The following is a 16531-nucleotide window of genomic DNA, read 5'->3' as shown; positions in this document are numbered from 1 at the left end:
TTAGCTCATCCAATTGTTGCTGTGAGAAATGCTCTGGAAAATGTTACCAATATTACTTGACTTAGCTGGGCACTCAGTTCTTTAGGCTATTATATCTTCTTATTTTTACTGTGGGAGATAAGAATTGGTCATTTTGTGTCTGCAGGGTCAAGATAGACCCTCTTATTTTGTACTGTATGGAACTATGATCGCATTGAGCAACGCATTGTGAGTCTATTATTGTTCTGGGGGATAATGCCGTCAATGAGCAGGCTTTCAACAGAAATTTATGAGTTACGTATGTCATGCATCCATGTGCCGTTAATTAGTTTATATTACAGGGTTTATGCTGCTGTGGTAAAAAGTCTGAAGCTTATTGATTATGGTTGTTGATAAACATCTTTGCCACACGCAGTGTTGGTCTTATCTTTGGTAAATATGTTTCCAACAGATGGCATAGCTTCAAATACCATCACTGAACCATTTCTGTCTGGTGCCTGTGTCTGGTAGTTATTTGAATTAAGGTGCAATATGATATTAAGATAAATTTTTCACTTCTATCAATTGATTGTAGCAAAGACATAAAGCCAAAACCTGTAATTTTAGTCTATTGTGATGAATACTTTGCATATGTTCCAAAACCTGATTGTTTTTAAAAATCATATTAAATATTCATTCAGAGTCCATCAAAACCTTCAAGTTTTTACATACGGGACAATCATACGCTTTGTTTAATTCAAATTGGCTGAGAATCTTGGAGGCTTGTATTAAGATTGGATTTACTTCAAAAGCCATGTCTACCTACACCAAGCATGATTTTGGATCATCTGTTATTGGGTATATTCATTCAGGTTCCCATGTTAGGCTCCAACTTCTCTGGTTTATGCCAAAGATGTTGCTATGCAAGTTTGAATTTTTAGTTATATTGAGACCTAATAGATTTACTGAATGTAGTGCATTGTTGGAGTTCATCTGGTTAGATACTGGGTTAGGTACATTAATATAACAATGAATTAAACATTACAGTGAAATTTGTTGTTATAGGTATAAGCTGTTAGGAAAATACAGAATTCAAAGCCAATATTGGGTTTAAATCATAGGACAGTATATTAGATCTAAAGGTTGTAACACCAAATATTAAGTAATTATCTCAGAATCAGGTTTAATATCACTGGCATACTGTATATATTATTGTATATATAATATCTATAATATTAAATAAGTATGGCAGAGAGCAAAAAATAGTGAGGTAGTGTACATGGATTCATTGCCATTTCAGAATTCTGATGGCAGAGGGGAAGAAACTGTTCCTGAAACATTGAGTGTGTGTCTTTAGTCTCCTGTACCTCCTCTTTGATGGTAGCAATGAGAAGAGGGCATGTCCTGGGTAATGTGGGTCTTTAATGATGGATGCTGCTTTTTTGAGGCATCATTTTTTGAAGATGTCCTCAATATTGGCAAGGCCTGTGCCTATGATGGAGCTGACTGAGTTTGCAACTTTCTGCAGCTATTTCCAACCCATTGCAGTGGTTCCTCCATAGCAAAAGGTGATGCAACCAGTCAGAATGCTCTACACAGTACAACTGAAGAAATTTGCTAGAATCTTTGGTGATATACCAAATCTCCACAAATTCCTAATGAAATATAGCCATTGTCGTGCCTTCTTTGTAATTGCATCAATATACTTCCAGGTTCGGATATGGCCCAAGTGTGGAGTGAGAGACACTGAAGCAGGTCGGCAGTTCACAAACTTTAATGCAAACAGTGTTAAAGGGAAAATAAAGCAATAAATGCTAGGCCAAATAGGGCCGTGAACTAAAACTCTCAAATGGAAAATGAAACCTACACTGCGGCTGAAAAGAAAATCTAAACATTAAACAAATACCGCCAGTCTTCAGAGTCAGTGGACTCAAAAGTCCAATTTCTCAGGGAAGGCCGAAAGCAAACAGGCAGCGAAGCTTTGCTGTGCTCTGTCCAAGTCTCGACAAGTACTACGATGACAGGTATGGAGTTAAATACTATCACAATTAAATAATAATTAGCTGACATGTGCAAATTCACAAGCACAATTGCGCTGCTGAATCCGTGGCTGTGACACAATATGTTGGGCTCAGGATAGATCTTCAGAGATGTTGACTCCCAGGAACTTAAAACTGCTCACCCTTTTCACTGCTGATCTGTCAATGAGGACTGGTGTGTTTTCCCTTGACTTCCCCTTCCTGAAGTCCACAATCAATTCTTTGGTCTTACTGCCATTGATCGCAAGGTTGTTGTAGCGTTACCTCTCAACCAACTGATCTATCTCACTCTTCTGTCTCCTTGTTGCCATCTGAAATTCTGTCAACAATAGTTGTGACATTGGCAAATTTATACATGGTGTTTGGGCTGTGCCTATCCACACAGTTTTGGGTGTAGAGAGAGTAGAACAGTGGGCTAATCATGCTTCCTTGAGATGTGCTGGTATTGATTGTCATTGAGGAGGAGATGTTATTTCTGAACTGCACCAACTGTGGTCTCCCAATGAAGAAGTCAAGGATTCAATTGCAGAGGGGGTTAGGGACGTCTAGGATTTTGATCAGAATAATTAATACTGAGGGTACGATGGTGTTGAACCCTTAGCTGTAATCAATAAACAACAGCCTGACATAGGTATTGTTATTGTCCTAGTGTTCCAAGATGGAGTGGAGAGCCAGTGAGATTGCAACCATTGTCAACCTATTGTGGAGATAGGCAAATTTCAATGGGACAAGGTCTTTGCTTAGGCAGAAATTGATTCTGTTCATAACCAAACTCTCAAAGCACTTCATCTCAGTAGATATGGGTGCAACTGGGCAACTGTTGTTGAAGGAGCTCACCTTGCTTTTCCTGGGCACTGGTCTGATTGTCATCCTTTTGAAGCAGGTGAGAACCACTGATTGCAGCTGTGAAAGATTGAAGACGTCCTGGAACACTCCTGCCAGTTGATCAGTACAGGTTTTCAGTGCCATACTAGTTACACCATCAGGGCCTGATGTCTTGCGAGGATTCACCCTTTTGAAAGATGTTCTTCTGTCAGCCTCTGAGGCGGATATCATACGGTCACCAGCTGCTACAGGGATTCACACAGGTGTAGTCCTATTCTTCCTTTCAAAGGGTACATAAAAGATGTTAATCTCATCTGGGTGTGAAGCATCTCAGCTATTTATGATGTTAAGTTTTGCCTTGTAGAAGTAATGTCCTCCAAACCCTACCAGAGCTGATGTATGTTCTATTCTGCCTCTAACTTAATTTGAAATTTTTTTTTCAGTCTTAAATTAGCCCTTTAGTTGGCTGTACCTGGACTTCTTGTATAGTTTTGGATGACCATTCTTGAACACCACAAATCTAACCCTCAGCATACTACAAATCTCCTGGTTCATCCACAGCTTTTGGTTTGGGTATGCCCGGTATGTTCTCAAAGGCGCACATTCATCCTCACAGGTCTGAAGAAGCCAGTGACAACTGTGCTATATTCAGTTAGGTTCGAAGATGAATCCCTGAATATTGTCCAGTCCACCAGTTCAAAGTTCTGAAGGAGAGTGCTGAGCAGCTGTGTGGAGTTCTGCAGCACATTTTCAATCTGAGTCTCAGCCTGGAAAGGGTCCCAGCTGTGTGGAAAACATCATGTGTGTCCCAGTACCCAAGAAGGGTCGACCAAAAGTCTTGAATGACTGCCGTCCAGTGGCCCTGACCTCACACATCATGAAGACCCTAGAGAGGTTGGTCCTGGCTCACTTCCGACCCCTGGTCAGATCAGCCTTCAATCCCCTGCAGTTTACCTACCAGGAGCACATTAGAGTCGATGATGCTGTCATCTACCCGCTGAACAGAGTCTACTCCCATTGGATAAGTAGGGCAGCACTGTGAGGACCCTGTTTTTTGATTTCTCAAGTGCCTTCAATACCATATAGCCCTCATTGCTGGGGGAAAAGGCTCAGTTCAATGCAGGTTGGCTCTTCCATTGTATCTTGGATAATGGACTACCTGACTGGCAGACTACAGTTCGTGTGACTTTAGAGTTGTGCATTAGACATTTCTATAAGCAACACTGGGGCCCCACAGGGGACTGTATTGGCACCCTTCTTGTTTACCCTGTATACCTCAGACTTTAGATACAACACTGAGTCATGTCATCTGCAGAAATTCTCTGATGGCTCAGCAATAGCTGGATGTATAAAAGGGAGGACAGAAGGATGAATACAGGGCCCTGTTAGAGGACTTTGTAAAATGTCACAAGCTGAATCATCTGCAACTCAACATCAGTAAGATAAAGGAGATGCTGATGGACTTTAGGAAGACCAAGCCTGCACTACATTCTCTTACCATTGAAAGAGAATACATTAACATGGTAAGGACTTACAAGTACCTGGGGGTGCACCTGAATGACACTCTTGAGTGGAACACCAACACAAAGTCTGAGAAAGTACAAGAAGGGCCAGAGTCACCTATACTTCCAGGAGACGGAGGTACTTTGGGGTATGCAGGTTCCTCCTTCACATGCTCTACCAGTCTGTTGTCATCAGTACAGTCTTCTATGCAGTAGTGTGCTGAGGAAATGGCAAACATTGGTGATGCCAACAGGCTTAATAAACTGATTAGAAAGGCTGGCTCTGTTATAGGAGTCAAACTGGACACACTGGAGGCTGTAGTAGAACAAAGGACCCTACGGAAGATCATGGAAATTCTGGATAATGTTTCTAACCCTCTGCATGCCACCTTGGCTGAACAAAGGAGCACTTTTATTAATAGACTAAGACAAATACCCTGCTCCAAAGAGCACCATATGAGGACATTCTTACCTTCAGCCATTAGGCTCTATAATGAGTCAACTTATAGCCAGGGAAGTGATGACCCCCTCCTGTCAGACTGTTTGAGGTAACTTATTTTTTATTTATTCTTCTTACTTCTCTTCTAACATTGTATATCTGTGCATTTGTAATGCTACTGTGACACTGTAATTTCCTTTGGGATCAATAAAGTATCTATCTATCTATCTATCCGTGTCTATCAAAGTAGTCCTGTACGTGTTCCTTCACACCTTCATGGTTCTCAGCACTGGTGCTGTGGTCCTCATCTCTTCCTTGCCTGTACACTGGGAGTAGAAGTATGTCCAGGTGATCGGATTTGCCAAAGTGTGGGTGTAGGTTTGGCACTTTTGATGGTGGTGTAACAATGGTCAATTGTGTTGGCTCCTCTGGTTCCACTGGTGACATTTTGATGGTATTTGGTCGGAGACTTCTTCAGGATGGCCTGGTGGAACTCCAGCACAATGATCGGGAAGGCATCAGGGTACGCAGTTTTGTAACTGCTGATCATAGTGCTTAGCTCCTCCAGTGCCTGCCTCATGTTGGCTGGGGTGGAATGTACACCGCCACCCAGATGACGGTGGAAAACTCCCTCGGCAGATAAAATGGATGACATTTGACCACTAGATGTTCCAGGTCAGGTGAGCAGGACTGCGACAGGACCACCATATGTGAGCACCACAATGAGTTAATCATGCAACACAGTCCGTCTCCTTTACTTTTAAGACACTCAGCTATCTTGCCTTTGTGGTAGATGGTGTAACCCTGAGGCTGTAGCACTGCATTTGAAATGATGGGGGTGAGCTATGTCTCGAAACCTTGATACCATATTTGATTGCAATGTAATATTGGACTTGACCAGAGAAATTCCAAAATGATATATGAAGATTGTAATGTAATTAACTGATTCCAATGTGACATACGATATAGGATTACTATTGCACTATTTTTGATTTAAGAAATAGATGTTAGGATCAAGTATTGGATTGCTTTGTATGACTTAAAGAGAAAATTATATAATATTAGATGTGTAGTAATCACTGTAATGTTATAGTATAAGTCTGGAATAAAGTTTAAAATTCAATACTGATATTAGATCTGAATTTCTGATTTAGAAGTAACCAATTGATATTGATTAAATTTTTGAACCCAGGTGTTTATAAAGAGTTGGAATATGTTATATTTATTATTAATATATAATCATAATATAGAATAATATAATTAAATTTCAACATAAGTATATAATACCAGAAATAAAGATAAAATGTGACAGTACATCTAATTACTATGATATAATTTGTATTAAATGCAATTTTAAAGTGACATTGTTGCAATAAGATTAAAATTTTACATAAGGTGATAATAACTTTGGATTTAATTATCACAACTGTAAGATATAACAGTAATTATAGTAGTAAGTTGAATGGGTGCAATTTAATACAATGTTGGAGAATTACGCTGTAAAATGTGAATTGAAGATTTCAATCTAAATTTAAATATTTCAATTCTTGGTGCTGGAATTATGAACTGAATGTAATATTAAATTGAGATATTATAATGATTTTAAAATTACAGATTTTAATGCAAAATGGAAGTAAGGTATTGTTATGCGTTATGTTAGGGATGGTAATAAAATCTTAAATTACAGTGGCATCACATTTAATTATCACCAAGTGACACGGCTACAGATTTACAAAGTGTAAGAGTTCATCATATGCAATATTAAATAAAAATATTACAGTATTAGATAATAGATTGTAGAAATATGGTTTCAGTTTAGAATCAGGAATTCAATTTATTGTTACGTAAAAGTCTATGATAGTTATATTGAAGATATTAGATTACAGTAAAACATTAAATTTAAGGGCTACATTATTATTTACTCTGATTATAACACACTGTCAGATTTAAAGGTCAGAATACATTTATAAATAAGATTTCAGTTAGAGTGAAGGCTCCAGTGTTTTATTGTAGCAACTAATCCTCATATGTTAGATATTATGCTTCATTCCAATTCTGTGTAAATCCTCGATTTGAAGATGACTGGAGAATATTAAAAGTAATCACAGTTGGTGATGTTGAAATAATAAATAATAATGCATTGTTTTAATTCAAAAATTTGGATAAAACATTATAAGAGGTAGTAAAATCAGTATGTGATCAATTCAAGAATTTACATGAGATTTATGAACATTTAATATTATACAGGATTAAAAACTGTAGTTGATATTGCCAGACAGAATATAATATTATGTATGCTTACACACTTAACACATTTTCCAGATTAGTATTTCAATGAAACCATTGATCCTGTTTATTTTGCAAAATATGTAGAATAATTATGACTGAACACATTCCACCTTCATTAGGTAACATTGCTAGCATCAACCTTTACCCTTGAAAGAAAGTATTTAAAGATAATAAAGTATTCAATTCAAAGGTTATAATAATATAGTGATAGTTTTGATGTAAGAGGAAAATTTTGTAACTGATGATTAATTCTAATGATGAATTGTTGTTAACTGAGTAGAATGTAATTTCAGGTTTTAGATTCAGAGTTCAGCTGAGAATATGCATTTTAATCTAAATTTAAAAGATTATAACTTTCCTTTCCTTATAGCAAAAGTGTAATCCTGAATCCTTAAGAAATGAATTGTGGAAATTTCCTGAAATAAAAGATTGTGAATTTAAAGTCAAAATTCTCAACCTATAAATATGAAATCTTGTGGCTGTTAGTTTCCTTCTGAGGAATGTTTCTGTATTATATATAAAATTGCTCAACTCAAGGAACAAAGGTCAGTTAGATTTGATCTCTGTTTTACTTCCTAAATCAAAGTTAAAGTAATTTTATTCTTACAGTTTATTTTCACTCTTCAGTTTTCCTTCTTGCTCCCTTCTGCATATGTTGTTATGTCTTGACTGGAAGATAGTCAAGTAGACTTCAGTTAGGTCTACAAGTGAGAATCAAGTCATTTGATAGTGGAGTCAACATGGTGTCAGCATTTATTAGTGGGCACTTACACATCTATTGTGGGGTTCAGGCAATAACCAAAAATAATTTCACAAATTGGGTGCTGTGGTAATGTAGGGTTAACATGGCGCTGTTAAAACTCAGGGCATCTTGGAGTTCAGAGTTCAATTCAATTGCCGTTCTGTAAGGCGTCTCTGTACATCCTCCCTGGGTGCTCTGCTATCCTCCCACAGTCGAAAGATGTAACCAGTAGATTAAGTGGCCATTGTAAATTGACCTGTGATTAGGTTAGGGTTAATCGGGGTTGCTGGGGTTACTGGGGTCGTGTGGATCAAAGGACCACGTGGGCCTATTCCATGTAGATAGATGGATAGATAAGGTCCCAAGCTGACTTTCCTCTCTTTGTTGCGGGGATGCTGAGGGAAACTGCACTCTATTTCACTGCAGCTGATGCTAGCTAACTCAGCATGAACTGGGAATCCAACATACAATTTGAGGTTCACCTGTTTACTACACAAATTGACTAAACAATAGAGCAGTTAATCTTTGGTGATTGATAAACTATATGAGCCAAGAAATCAACTAAAGACATTAACATTTATATTATGTTCAGTTATTAAAAATGCTGCTGGACACATGGACAGTTGGAAAGCAAATAACCTGCAGAAACTGAAATTAAAAAAACAAGAAATACTCAGTAGGTCAGGCAGTATCTGTGGAGAGAGAAACGATCAACATTTTAGTTTGCTTACCTTTCACTGGAGTATCAAATTGAAACAATATTTCCGCTGTTGACTCTAGGTGCCTAATCTGAATATTTCAAAGATTTTCTATTTTCTTAACATAATGTGAGGTGACAGTTCTACTAGCGGAGAAATCTTTGATCAATGTCTTTTTCTATTTAAGCTGTAGAGAGTTTGTGAACAAACTAGACAATTTTTTGTCCACTTCCTACATTAGATTTGTTGTTATCAATATTTTGTTTTATTTAGAACTTTGTTGTAATGTGGGCATTATTAAAAGTAAGTTAATACTAATTAGGATGATGGGGGTTTCACTTCCATTCTTGTTTTACTTCCGGTGCTTCTGTATATAGTGTTCCTGCCATGCCGTACGGGTTGTGAAAGCCTCTGTATATACGTAACAGTTTTGACGTTTGAGATAAAGTTGTTCCTTTGGGCATGAAGTTGTCAAGTGTGCCTTTTTCAAAGTAGAAGTTACCACATATTTTTGGCGATGAGGGAAACATGTTTTGTGGACATGTTGGCGCATTTCGAACGGGAGCAGCAGCGCCGATAAGGGGCCTCACATTCAGATGGATACGTTTGAGACTATCGTTGATTTTGTGGAGGTAATGGACGACTGGCCGGAGTATGAGGAAAGGTTTGGACACTTTTTCTGTGCTAATGGAATTACTGAGGAGGCTAAGAAGTGCTCTATTCTCCTGAGTTGTGTGGGGCAACGACTTACAAGCTAATAAGGAATTTAGCCACACCGCGGAAACTAAGGGAGATTCCATATGATGAACTGGTCAAGCTCGTGGGGAACCACTACAATCTGAAACCTTCTGTGATAGTCCAATGGTGTAAGTTTCACAGTTGTTTCAGGAAGCCAGGTCAATCTGTGGCCAATTTTGTGGCCAAGCTTCGGCAGCTGTCGGAGCATTGTGATTTCGGAGCGGTGTTAGAAGAATGCTCCATGATAGATTGGTATGTGGCATTAATAATGACGGCATACAATGCTGCCTGTTAGGGGAAACCCCACCGTTGACTTTCAAGAATACCTTAAAGATTGCCCAAGACTGCTTCACAATGACACTAATTGGCAATGGGGTGAAGAGCAGGAGAAAGCTTTCAAGGAAGTGAAAGAACTCCTCCACTCAGCGAAGCTGCTTGTTCACTATGACCCAGACAAGGAGATCACCCTTGCATGCAATGCCTTGCCCTATGGAGTCGGGGCAGTTCTCTCACATGTAATGGAGGACCTATTCAGAGAAGTCTGTTGGTTTTGCTTCACGTACCCTGACAGCTGCTGAGAAGGGTTTTTCACAGCTAGACAAAGAAGGTCTGGTCATTGTTTCTGTGGTCAAATGCTTTCATCAGTACCTTTATGGACGTGTATTTACAATTTATACGGACTATAAACGACTGATGAGCCTGTTCGGTGAGACTAGATGCATCCCACCTCTAGCCTCAGCCAGGATACAATGCTGGGCTCTTACGTTGTCAGCCTACCAGTATACTATATTGTACAGAGCGGGTGGGGATAATGCAAATGCCAATGCACTGAGTCGGTTATCTTTACCTGAGACCTGTTGCTACATATGTGCCTCCAGGGACTGTGTTTTCATTGGAGAGGCTGTCAGAGACACCTGAAAAGGTGACCCAGATCAAGCAGTGGACAGGGAGGGACCCAGTCCTGCCCCAAGTCAAGACTTTTCTTTTACGAGGTTGGCCCAGAGTCATGGAAGGAGAGGAACTGAGGCCTTATGCCAAACGCAAGACAGAACTCAATCTGCAGGATGGCTACATTTTCTGGGGGGGCAAGGGTCATCGTGCCTCCCCCTGGCCGTTCACAGATTGTGGAGGAAATTCATGAGGCTCACCCAAGAGTGTCTCGAATGAAAAGCCTTGCAAGATCCTACGTTTGGTGGCAAAGAATGGATCAGGATCTGGAGAACAAGGTAAAATCACGCACGCAATGTCAGACTAATCAGAATATGCCACCACCAGCTCCTTTGCACCCATGGGAGTGGCCAGACCACTCCTGGTCTAGGCTACATTTGGACTTTGCTGGCCCTTTTATGGGGCAAATGTTTCTTCTAATGGTAGATGCGCATTCTAAATGGATCGAAGCTCACATCATGAGCAACATCACAGCTCCCTCAACCATAGACAAACTCAGGCAAGTGTTTGCAGTCCACGGGTTGCCTGACACTCTGGTTGCTGATAATGGCCCGACGTTCACCAATGAGCTGTTCAGTGAGTTCATGCAGCAGAATGGCATTCATCACATCTGGACGGTTCCTTTCCACCCAGCCTCAAATGGTTTGGCTGAGCGGGCTGGTCAGACAGTGAAGGAAGGCCTGAAGTGGATGACAGGGGACTCTCTTAGCATTTGGCTTTCACGTTTCCTGTTTAAATACCGCCTCATGCCACAGACTACAACTGTCGGCACTCCAGCAGAGATGATGATGGGGCGTAGGCCCAAGTCTAGATTGGACCTGCTGCACCCGGACAGGAAGGCAAAAGTGAGATAGACTACTGTGGAAGCATGTCCACCAGTGACTTTGCCAGAGGGCGAGACACTGGTAGAGGGGTCGGGGTCCCCTGAAGAGGATGGACATTCTCACACAGGCACACAGACCCCTCTCATGCCCCCAAAACCAGATCCACCCAAAACACCCTCACCAGTGGTGCCTGCTGGGTCACAGGGGTTAGTGCGCAGATCACAGCATACTCGTAAACCTCCTGAGAGACTGAATCTTTGACAGGACAGTTTTTTTTTGTTGTTGTTAGATTGAATATTGAATCTGTCATGTTTTCCAGATGTTTTGTATTGATAAACTGTTGCTGAGATACTAGTATAAGTTTCAGGGGTACGCAAGTTAATAATACCACTGTTTTTATTTCCTATTTTTTTACATTTAGGGAATGTTGGATTTTAAAGAGGAAGAAGTGTTATAATGTGGGCATTATTAAAAGTAAGTTAATACTAATTAGGATAATGTAGGATAATGAGGGGGGGGGCGGGTTTCCACTTACGTTCTTTTTTTACTTCCGTTGCTTCTGTATATAGTGTTCCTGCCATGCTGTACGGGTGGTGAAAGCCTTAATGGTTTTGACGTTCGAGATACAGTTGCTTCTTTGGGCATGAAGTTGTCGAGTGTGCCTTTTTCAAAGCAGAAGTTACCACAAACTTGATGTTTAACTCTTAATCATTCTTTCTCAGCAGATGCTTTGTGGAAGCTGAGGCTTAAGCAATGTAATGGTTTTACATTATTAGCGGTGGGGGTACTTACCTGTAAGAAACACTCAAAACCATAATATTGGTCAAAGCTGACTGACATTAATGTTAATCAATGCTGCTGACAATCAAAACTGTTCAGAAATGTTCTGAAACAGTAAACTTAAAAAAATTAAGTTTTAACAACTAAAGAAATTAAAATTCCAAAGGCATTTAATAACTCCTATCAAGCTCCCCACTTCACTGAAGTGAATGGTAAAGCATTGTCTGCCACAGGATGCTTGCATGATTCTTTCTTCAAAGTGAAAGAAAGTTAGTACAATTACGCAATGTCTCGCAGTTCGGCAGTGAACTGTGTGAGCTGCAGTTTTGGAACATGTCCACTTTCCTGGAAATCTTGAAGTTACTTGCAGTTGCGTATGGAAATTCAGCACTAATGCAAGGTAATGCTGGCCTTTCTTCTCAATGGTAGTCTATTCCTGACGTTTGGGCTACCATATTTCAACCTTGCCTTTACAGTTCTAATTTTAGTCACCCCTATCCAGGAAAATAACATGGTAAGGACAAAAGTGTTCCAGCAAAGCCAGTAGCAGCTTGGCAGATTAATTATCTCATACCTGTTATCTGTAGCCTTGTCAGTAACTACGAGCAATGAAAAGGCAATGATTCATTTCAGTGCCTGCTGTCTGGAGTTGTGCAGGACTTGAAGAGGAAATGCAGATACTTTCATGGTTCAGAGAGTGTGAAATTAAAAGGACCCACATCAGTTCCTCTTGCACTGGGGCCGAGAATCACAGAAGGCCATTGTCTAGGCTACTCACCTCTGAGGGTAGCTTCACGCTGCACCACACTGGTTGACATTTCACATGTACTTGGTAATTTGTGCAGACTGGGATTCTTTCTTTGGTTGATATTGAAATGTATCGTGTGGCTAGGACATGATCTATTGAATTTATCAGTGGAGAATAGGATTTGTTCAGTTTTAAACAGGTTTATTCAATGCATTATATGTATTGTATCCAAAGTCTATCTTTCACTTCTATATGAGACTATATTGAAGCTTTTTATAATTTAATCATAGGATGTGAATATAAAGTCAAGGAGAGATACAGCAAAGAAACTGACTCAGTGAGAACTTATCAACCATCAACCACATATTAATAATAATCCTACCTTAATCCTAATTTTTATTTCCCCCGCATCCCTATCAACGTCATCCAGATTCCGCCACTCACCTGCATACTAAAGACAATTTATAGCAGCCAATTTATATTTATATTTATAGCTACCAACTCATACATGCTTAGAATGTAGTAGGAAATTGGAGCACCAGGAAGAAACTGCTTAATCACGGGGTAAAGAAGGAAACTCCACAGCAACCAAGGTCAGGATTGAACCTGTGTCTCCAATGGTGCAAGGTAGCCATTTTACCACCTGCAGCACTGTGCCATCCAACCACTCCCACCAGCTGCACCACTGTGCTGTGAAATGCCATGTCAGATTTCATTGCTCATCCCTCACAACCTTGGAGAAGTTTACAGGATGACTTCTTCCTATAACTAATAAGTTGGTTCTTTGTAAAATGTGCCGCACTGTCCTTCCATTCTTCTCAATTCACCCACCAGTGATGAATATTCTGTGCTCCGCAGGACATTCAGAAACTCCACTTCCTTTAATAAGTGACAGTGTTGGAACAGCTTAGGTACTGTTAAATGTTGTGTGATGCTTGTTTTATTAAATTCTAGTCCTGTGTTTCAATATTCTATCATGTTTTACATAATGTTAGAAATAACTCATTTACTTCAATTTAGCTCCACTACAAGAGCATACAATAGGCCATAACATGACATACAGCTTCTTTCCTGGTTGCAGTCTACCCACCACCTACTTCAGTACCCGATTGTGCTGAAAATGACGTCAACTCTTTTATTCCATCACACTTGTGTTTTGCAATTAGTTATTTGTATAGCTACGCACTACTTGCCCTGACTCTTTCTCCCCACACAATTGTGCTTCATGTGAGATAACTAATTTGTGACTTGTCAAAAAATCTTCCTCATAAAAGGCTGTGTAATGTATCATTGAATCATAGAGTCATACAGCATTAAATCGGCCAGCCAGCACATCATGTCTAAGCCTAACAGTGCACATGTCAAAATTCAACATGTATTAAAATCAGATGGGATTCCTACCATGTGCTTAAATATTTGCCACTTGGTTCACATTAATGGAAGGCATTGTTGAGGCATATCCCAACAAATCATCAAAACAGCCAAGAAAGAAGGAAGATGGATATCAAAACTCACAAAGCAAAGCGTAGAATTCAGATATCATTAATACCAATTGAGCTGTAGATATGATTAGGATTTTCATTTGAATTAGATTCACATTCAGGTTATAATTTAGATTCAGAAAGCAATTAGTCTCAGGTTTAATCAACTGGAAATTTAATAATGGTAATGATTTACCACAGAATTTAGAAAATCAATGTTTCAAGAATAATCTTAACACAATGCACATGCTTACAGCAGCTGCATCTTAAGATTTAACTTTTGGTGCTGATTATCGAAATACAAATTTGAATAAATTTGATGGTGACCCTCTTTCTCTGAAGATCTGGTAATGTTTACAAATCTGTTGTCAAAACATTTGGATATGGCCCAAGTTGGGGGGGGGGGGTGAGGGGGGGGAGAGAGGGAGAGGGAGAGAGAGAGAGAGAGAGAGAGAGAGAGAGAGAGAGAGAGAGAGAGAGAGAGAGAGAGAGAGAGAGGGAGAGAGAGAGAGAGAGACTGAGACTGAGACGGAAGCAGGTCAACAGTTCACTAACTTTAATGAGAACTGCTGCAGAATTTAAAGGATAAGAAAAACAATAAACACTAGGCCAACAGGGCCATTAGCTAAGACTCTCAAACTGAAAGTTAAATGCCAACACTGCAGCTGCAAGCAATAACTGAATACAAAATGAATACCGCTCCTTTACAGTGCCAGTTGAGACAGTAGACTTCTTTCCCGGACAAGGATGAGGGTACGCAGGGAGCATAAATGTTGCTGTGCTCTTGGTCAAGTCTCGACAAGACTAGAATGAAAAGAAGGGAATTAAAATACTACCATAATACAACACTAATTAGCTAGGATATGCATATTCATGAGCGTGATTGTTGAACCTGTGGCACAGTCTGCCTGCAGCAAAGTCCGCGTTTGTGGCATTTGTATTACTACATTTTATTTAAACATCTCGTTTTGTATTAATGGTATTGTGTACAATATGGATTGTTTGCATCTCTCAATGCCAATATGACAATATAAATCATAATGATAATTTTATACTGTAAATCAAACGATAAGTCAAATACAACGAACCCTATTCAGAATATGCCATCACGTATTTCATTCTTGGGGGATAAATCATGCAAAAGTTCTATTATGACACACAAAGAATATTTAATATTCTATGTTTCCCATGTGTACTTCCTCTATTATTTAATCCAAGTCAATAGCTGTCCTAAAGTATGATTTCTATAGTACCAAAAATATTTTACCAACCTTAGTTTTAAATGATTTCATTATTTACATTGGGGATTTTGCATGTTCCAATTTTCAAATGTTCAATGAAAACCATTTTGTACTTTAACTTGACAATTACTAATTTTAAATTAGCTTCTCTCACCAGTGGTAGGGAATTATGGAATAAATCATGACAGGGGAATTAATAAATAATAATAAGATTGGGCAGAGTCAAATGAATTTATGTAAGAAATTATGCTTGACAACTCTGTTAAGAATTTAAAAGAATGTGTAAGGGAGCAGGTGTAGGTATGGTGTATTTGAGCTTTTAGAAGGCCTTTGATTATGAACCATTTGGAGAAGTGGAACCCTGAGGTTACCTGGAAGGATCTGTAAAAGGCTAAAGGTATATTGCTAAAATTATATCAGGATCTGATGAAAGTACGTGTGGAATGCAGTGTACAAGGAAGATGTAGGTATTACTATATAAGGTGGAGTGCAGTGAAAACATGCAAGGTTGGTTCCAGAGTTGGGGGCAAAGGATAACGGGAGGTTAAGCAGAGTGAGCCTGAAGTCACAATTATGCACAAGACTGAGAGATGATCTTGATGAAATGTAAAAAATTCTTGAGGGGCTTGACAGAATAAATGCTGAGAGGATGTTTTCCCAGGCTGGGGTGTCTAAAAACAAGAGTCAGGGTCTCAGAATAAGATTGGCCTTTCAGGACAACTATGATGACTTTCCCCATAAGCTAGAGAATCTGTTCGGTCACAGGGTACACTCAAACCAGAGATCAATTGATTTCTGTGGTTAGAGAAATCAAGAGGAATCTGTTTATTACACAAAAATGGTGCTGAGGTGAAGGCCATTCCTTTATGAATTACAACAAGGCCTATTTCTGCTATTTTGTACCCCCTGGTTTCTTGCATTCTTTATTCTGGTGCTCTTTGAATTGTGTTAAATAGTCTTTAATTTGTCTCTCCATGTTTTAAATATTCAAATCAAATATCCTTTTAATACCTTATTTTATAATACAGGTAAAATAAGTTTGATGGCTCAGTCATTATAATTTTCATGAGTTTGTAGAATCCTCATTTGTCCAGAAATATGCAAATAAGAAAATATGAAAATCAATTGCACAAAGATCCATTGTATGCCCTAAATATGGACTTGCCAATCAAGTGAAGGTATGCTGTAAATTTCTAATCATTTTTCATTTATCCTTGTTGCCCTTATAACCAGTTGAGTTTATTTCCTGAATGATCGAAAATCATCATTTTTTGACCTT

Source organism: Mobula birostris, chromosome 10 (genome assembly GCF_030028105.1).
Source record: "Mobula birostris isolate sMobBir1 chromosome 10, sMobBir1.hap1, whole genome shotgun sequence".
Lineage (NCBI taxonomy): Eukaryota > Metazoa > Chordata > Chondrichthyes > Myliobatiformes > Myliobatidae > Mobula > Mobula birostris.
Note: the sequence above shows the minus strand (reverse complement) of the source record.